A 6,986-nucleotide genomic window follows, 5' to 3' on the forward strand; every position below is an offset into this window, starting at 1 on the left:
ATATTTACATTTTTTAAAATTTCCAAACTGTTTTCCAAAGCGGTTGTACAAGTTTACATTCTTGCTAACAGTGTATGATGGTTTCAATTCATCCACATACTTATCGACACTTGATAAGGACAATCGTTTTAATTTTAGCCAGCCTGATAATTGTATCATGGTATCCTATTGTGGTTCTAATTTGCATTTCCCAAATGACTAACTATAAACGTGGAGAGCCCCTAATGCTACGGCCCCAAGAATTTCTCCCCCCTTCCTCAAGTCCACATAGTCTCCAGCAACTCATTCAAATTACCATGCAAGTGTTCCTACTAGGGCTGAAGGCTCCAATGGTTTCTTTTCCAGGTAAGCAGATTTTGATTTCTGTATCTCTCTGGATGTGTCCATCTCTCCAGATTTGGGGGTGGCAGTTTGTCCTAAGACTTCACCTGGTTAATAGGCCCAAGAAAAGTCTTTAATTTTCCATTTGTTTAGCTTTTTCTCATTGTGAGGCTCGGGATGATAAGTTCCACACTCATTACATGTCAGAATGGAAACTGAATCTCTATGGAAAGGTTAACTAAAGGTTTAAGCCAAAATTTAATTTATTGAGTAGATATAGGGCTATTCTGGTTATCTGGTGTGGGTTTTTCATTTTTTGTTTTTTCCTTTTGTAAGCTGTGAGTTTGTGTTTTCAGGAAATTTGCTCACTTAATTTGCCGTATGCATTGGCATTAAGTTTTTAATATATTCCCTTAGTATCTTTAGTATCTGTAGAATCTGTAATTATGCCACCTAACTCAATACTCATATGATTTGCATCTTCTCTGTTTCCTGATTACTTTGGCTAGAGGTTTATCAATTTTATTGTCTTCTTAAATAATCAACATTTACTTTCATTGATTTTCTCTATTTGGTTTATGTTTTCAATATTATTCATTTCCTCTTTGATCTTTATTATTTTCTTTCTTTTGTTTAACTTAGGTTTCATTTGCTTTTCTTTATCTAGCTTAATAGATGAAAATTAAGATCATTAATTTGAAAATTCTTTTTCTTTTCTAATAAAGGTGTTCAGTGTTTCAAATTTCCCCCTGAACTACTACTTTAGCTGCATCCCACATGTTTTCAGAAGTTGTTTTAATTGCCATTTAGTTCAAAATATTTTTAATTTTCTATTGCTTCTTTGAAACTTGGATTATTAGAAGTATGTTATTTAATTTCTTTAATTGAGGTATAACTGCTATAATATTGTATGAGTTCAGGTGTATGCAACATAATGATATGCATATATACCACAAAATGATCACCACAGTAAGTCTCATTAACATCCATCACCATACATAATTACAAAATTTTTCTCATGATGAGAACTTTCAAAATCCATTGTCCTACCTTTCAATACAGTATTATTAACTGTAGTCACCATGTTGTACGTCCGCATGGTTTATACATTTTGTAGTTGGAAATGTGTACCTTTTCAAACCCCTTCACCGATATTGCCCACCCTCCACTCTCTACCTCAGGCAAACCACCACAATCTGCTCCTTATATCCAGGAGCTCTGGTTTTTGCTTGGTTTTTGTTTCTTGGATTTTTAATCTAAATTTCTTTTAGTTTTTAAATATTGTGGTTTTTCTTGATCTCTTTCTGTTATTGGCTACTTATTTAAAATTAAGTTTTTTTCAGAGAACATTACGTAGTATGGGTTGACTGCTTTAAAATGTATTCAGATTTGTTTTATAGCCCAAAATATGGTCTACCTTAATAAGTGTTTGCTTTTACTTATTCACTTGAAAAGTACCTACTGTTGGGTGGAGAATTTTATAAAGGACACAGGTCTAGTTGGTCAATACCAAATTCAAGTCTTTATATCTTTATTTATTGTCTACTTGTTTTATTAATTATTGAGACAGGGTATTAAAATATTCAATAATTGTGGACTTGTCAATTTCAGTTCTACCCATTTTTGCTTTATTTTAGAGCTCTGTTATTAGGTACACAAACATTTAGGAATCTTATTTCCTCTACATAAATTGAATCATTGTAACATTATGAAATTACCCTCTTTATCCCAGGTTATATTCTTTGCTCTGAAATCTAATTTGTCTAAAATTAAGATAACCACCCAGCTTTCTTTTGATTAAAGTTACTATGGTATACACACTGTATCCATCCTCTTTATTTTTAACCTAGCTGTGTCTTTATATTTAATGTTTCTTGTAAATTTCTTATAGGCAGCATAAAATAATGTCCTGCTTTTTTATCTAATTTGACAATCTATACTTTTTGATTAGGATGTTTACACCATTTACATTTAACGTGACTGATTGATTGATTGGTTGATTTAATTTTATTTAAGTAGGCTCCTTGTCCAGCATGGAGCCCAATGTGGGGCTTGAACTCACAACCCTTAGATCAAGACCTGAGCTGAGACTAAGAATCAGTCGCTTAACTGACTGAGCCACCCATGTGCCCCTTTAATGTGATTTTTAAATACGTTTGGGTTTAAACAGACCACCTTGTTAGTTTTGTTCTATATACTCCATCTGTTCTTTGATCACTTTTTTCTGCTTTTCTGCCATCTTTGAGACTGAGCATTTTTTTTTTATTATTTCATTTTATCTCTTTTTTGTTTTAACAGCTATAAATTTTTGTTATGCTATTTTAGTTTAGGGCTAATAGCATACACTTTAAAAATTTATCATAATTTGTTTCTAGGTGATATTTTATCATTTATTTTATAATATAAGAAAATTATGCCTTTATGCTTTTGCTTTCATACATTTTATTTATGCATGTTATAAATTCCCATGCATCTTATTTTTTATTTAAGAGTTAATTATCTTTTAAAGAAAGTGTTTAAAGTGAAAAAGAAATGTCCCTCTATTTACCCATGTAGTTACTGCTTCTGTTGTTTTCCCTTTCTGTGTTTTCCAAGTTTTCATCTGATATGATTTACATCTACTTGAAGGACTTCTCTTAACATGTCTTTAATGTGATTTAATGTGATTACACTGCAAATCTCTGTGTGAAGAATTATTGCAACTTGTGTATGCATGAAAAAAAGTAATTTTAAAAAATAAGTCTAATTTTTTTTAAGTTTGTTAATTTCAAAAACCTCACTAGTGAAATAAAGAGTTTAGTACAGGTATACAAAAAAGGAAGCCCCCATGAGGTTTTCACTAGGATGAAATGAGATTAGCCTTGTAGTTCTCAAAATCCTCTTCAAAGAAGAATGCAATTTCAGTTTCATTGGTGATTCTCACAGCTTTCAGAGTGCTGCCTTCTTTTAATAGGGGTCTGTCATTTTTCAAACACAATACAAGTTACTTTGCCTTTGATTAATGTGCTTGATGAGTTATCTTTAGTTTATCATATTCATAATTTCTGAATGGTGGTGCAGGCTGGTCCTTAAAGAGACATCTTGCTTTGGAAATACTCTAAGTTCCCTTACGGTCTGGTCCAAATTAAGTCCGTGATATACTACGGGTTTGTAATTGTGATTCTCAAATGAATGAATGAGACAAACTGCAATGATCACTTCTTCAGAAGTCATGTGAAGAAATTCCCTTTGATCCAAAATTTCATTCACAGGTAGGTTCCGTAGGGAATCTCTCACATATGTGCAGAAGGAAAACTGTTAATATATTTTGCCATTTGGCTTTACTCTGACATTCAGCAAATGAAGTCTGTGACTAGTCAAAATTGGTATCCCAATATTCTTTTCTGAAGAATATTTTTGATGGTATGTAATTGTAGGCTGATAGAATTTTTCTTTCAGTGCTTTAAAGATATTCCACCTCTATTTTTTTCTTCTATTGTTTCTAGTGAGAAATCTATACCTTTGTTCTTCTGAACAGAAGGCATATATTTTCTAAGTGATTTTGAGGTTTTATCTCTGGTTTAAGCAATTTGATCATCATATGACCCGGAATAATTTTCTTCGTGTTTCTTGTATTTAAGGCTCTTTTAACTTGTGGGTCTACGCTTTTGTAATTTTCACCAAATTTGGATATATTTTAGCTACTTTTTCTTCAAATAGTTTTTTCAGTCCCCCCTCTCTATCCTCTTCTCAGGGGACTCTAATTAATGTATACTTAGCTGCTTAAATCTGTCTCAGGGTTCACTGATGCTTTTTCATTTTAAGTATTTTTTCTCTGTGTTTCATTATGGATATTTTCTACTGCTATGTCTTCAAGTTTATTAATATGTATTTTGTGTTTTATTATCTAATCTTCTGGTAATCCTAACCAGTGTATTTTTGATCTCAGAAATCATAATTTTTATCTTTTGAAGTCTGATTTCTTCAGTCTTCCCTCCAGCTTTTTGAACATATAAAATATAATCATGATTAATCTTTTACTATCCTTTTTACTACGTTTACCATTTGTGTCATTTCTGGGTTTATTTTGATTGATTGATTTTTCTCCTCATTAAGGGTTGCATTTTCTTATTTCTTTGCGTGGTTGGCTATTTCACTTAGATGCAAGACATTGTGTTTTATATCTTGTTGGGTGCTAGATACTTTTGTATTCCTATAAATATTTTTGAGATTAGTTCTGGAACATAGTTATTTAAAAACTATTTGATCCTTTTGGGTCTAACTTTAAAACTTTGTTACATGGGAACAAAGCAACATTTAATCTACAGTTAAATTTTCCCACTACTGATACCCCATTAGTTACTAAGTTTTTCCCTCTGATTGTTGGCCATAAACACTGTTCCCAGTCGTATGTGAGCTCTAGATAACTGTTCCCTCTACTCATTTGGATTATTTCTTCTGCACACTTTGGGAAATTTCCTCACAGGCATGTACTGATCAGTAATGTACTGCATATTTGAAAGAGTGTCTCTGCTGATTTCCGAAGTTTTCTCTCTGTGCGGTTTTCTTCTCTGTGTTATTCTGTCCTGCAAACTCTAGCTGTCTTAGCCTCTTCAAAAATTCCACATCTGTCTCCTCAACTAAGGGAGGAGGCTCTCCTCCCTGAGCTTTGTCCAGGCAATAAGCTGGGGCAATCACAGGGCTCACTTAATATCTTTCTCATAGCTAAAGATCAACATTCTTAACCACCTGATACTCAATGTCATGAAAGCCTTTGATTCTTATATTTTGTCTGCTTTCAGAAGTTTCAGGAAAAATCTCATTCCAGTTACTCCATCTTGGCCAAATGAGGAAAGCGTCTCAGAGTAGTTTTACATTAATTATTTCTCAATTTGGTATACTTGCAGCATGTGTAATATATACCTAGACTTCCATGGGCTAGGGAGGGAGGTTGATTTTTTATGGGTGACTTTTTTCTACCCCTGTTGGATTCTTGAGAAGGTGAATAAAAACAAATCTACACTTCAAGTTCCAGGGATGGTATACAGAGGTATTTTTTCCAGTTTACTTTTCAAAACCTGGAGTTATTTGATAATCCCATAAAATGGGATGTGGCTTCAGTCTGCTCTGTTGGGAAAATCATTTCACTTAAATTTGCAGCTTGTTTTAGGTTTCCCGGCCATACCAAAACACATATCCTTTTTCAAGGTACATGGAGTATAACTTCATTTATGATCTATTGTTTTGTTTTGGTTTCTTCTCTGTCTTTAATATCAAAATATATCAATTTCATACTGGAAGTAATTTGGAAAAATTTGATTTTACTGGTGAGGTCACTGTGCTTTGTTTGAAAATGACATGAAAACCTCTCAGGGTTCATGCCATGTTTTTCAAAATTTTGCGTGATAGGTCTAGGGCCAGATGGTTTCAGACAATCTCTTGTACTCTTTTTTCTTTTTCTAACCCTTAAGAAAGTTATCACACTTTATATTCTATTATTCAAGTTTACAAACCCTCACAGTTCATATTGGCAGTGGAGCCTTGTTCACTATGTACATTTGGAATATTCTTTAAAGTTGTAATATTTAAATTACTGTCATTTTGAAATACAGATTCATCTTTTGTGAATTGCTTATGTTATGCAATTCATATAATGTAATAGCATAAAGGTAAATTCAGCAGGCATAACAATAGCATACAAATGATGTAAAAATAGGTTAACCATTTTAAAGTTCACCTTGATTATTGAATATTTTAAAAGACTGATGAATGCAGTCCTAAATCATCCACTGTCTCTAAGGACATAATGATTAAAATAAAGAACAGTGTATTTCTCTACAAAATGTGAGCAATCTTATATTTCAAATGTATAATGTATTTGTGTGAATTTTTTCTAGAATTGCCAAGAGCCTGCTGAGTACTCTACAGTCTTACACGGATTCTGAGTTGCACATTAGCTGCATTTTAAGAAATGCTGCCTTCAAAAATTCAATAAAACTATAGACTCTCTCAAAGAAATTTGCACAAATGTCCCTGAAGTCCATTTGCAGACCTCAGGCTAGGAATCACTAGATGTTTACTTTAAGGCACAGATACTCCAATAAATGTGTTATGGCCAAGATAACAGAATCTTTTGCCCTAAAGCCTAGCAATTTCTTAAGAAGCAACTACCTGGGGTGATTTTTTCAAAAGGGGATTGTGACATGGCAAACAACTGCAATTCCATGGGTTGTCCAGTATGAAAACCAAAATGAAAAAAATCTGGTACAGTCATATATCAGGCATTGTGACGGTAAAATACCATTCACAGGCAATTGTCATTTATATGTGCTCAGTTTTAGAGAAATAGCTAAAGCGCCTTAAACATTACTAGACTAGAAATTACTAGAAAGACTACATGATAAATCTAGAATACTAGAAATGCCAGAAATACATTTAAATGAAGCAATGATGTTTTGACTAAACAAAAGCACAAAACCTGATATGAATCTTAGTGTTTTGGCTTTGCCATTAGTGTAAACTCTCTTGGAAATGAGTCTTGGTTAGACAAGACTAGAAAGAGCACATTTAGCCAAACTGCATCCACCATTCAGATGTTATAGGTCTTAAACTCAGCAGTTACTGTCCGCATCTATGCTCCTTTTGAAAAGCAAAGTGATAATACTCTTTTCAAATGGCACTGCAAT

At 33.0% G+C, this 6,986-nt stretch overlaps 1 pseudogene; it reads right to left on the minus strand.

The window, feature by feature from the left end:
* Nucleotides 1-3,160: 3,160 nt before the first annotated feature.
* On the minus strand, nt 3,161-3,534 carry LOC109491204 (annotated as a pseudogene).
* Nucleotides 3,535-6,986: the final 3,452 nt, after the last annotated feature.

This window comes from Ailuropoda melanoleuca, chromosome 8, assembly GCF_002007445.2.
Source record: "Ailuropoda melanoleuca isolate Jingjing chromosome 8, ASM200744v2, whole genome shotgun sequence".
In the NCBI taxonomy this organism is placed as follows: domain Eukaryota; kingdom Metazoa; phylum Chordata; class Mammalia; order Carnivora; family Ursidae; genus Ailuropoda; species Ailuropoda melanoleuca.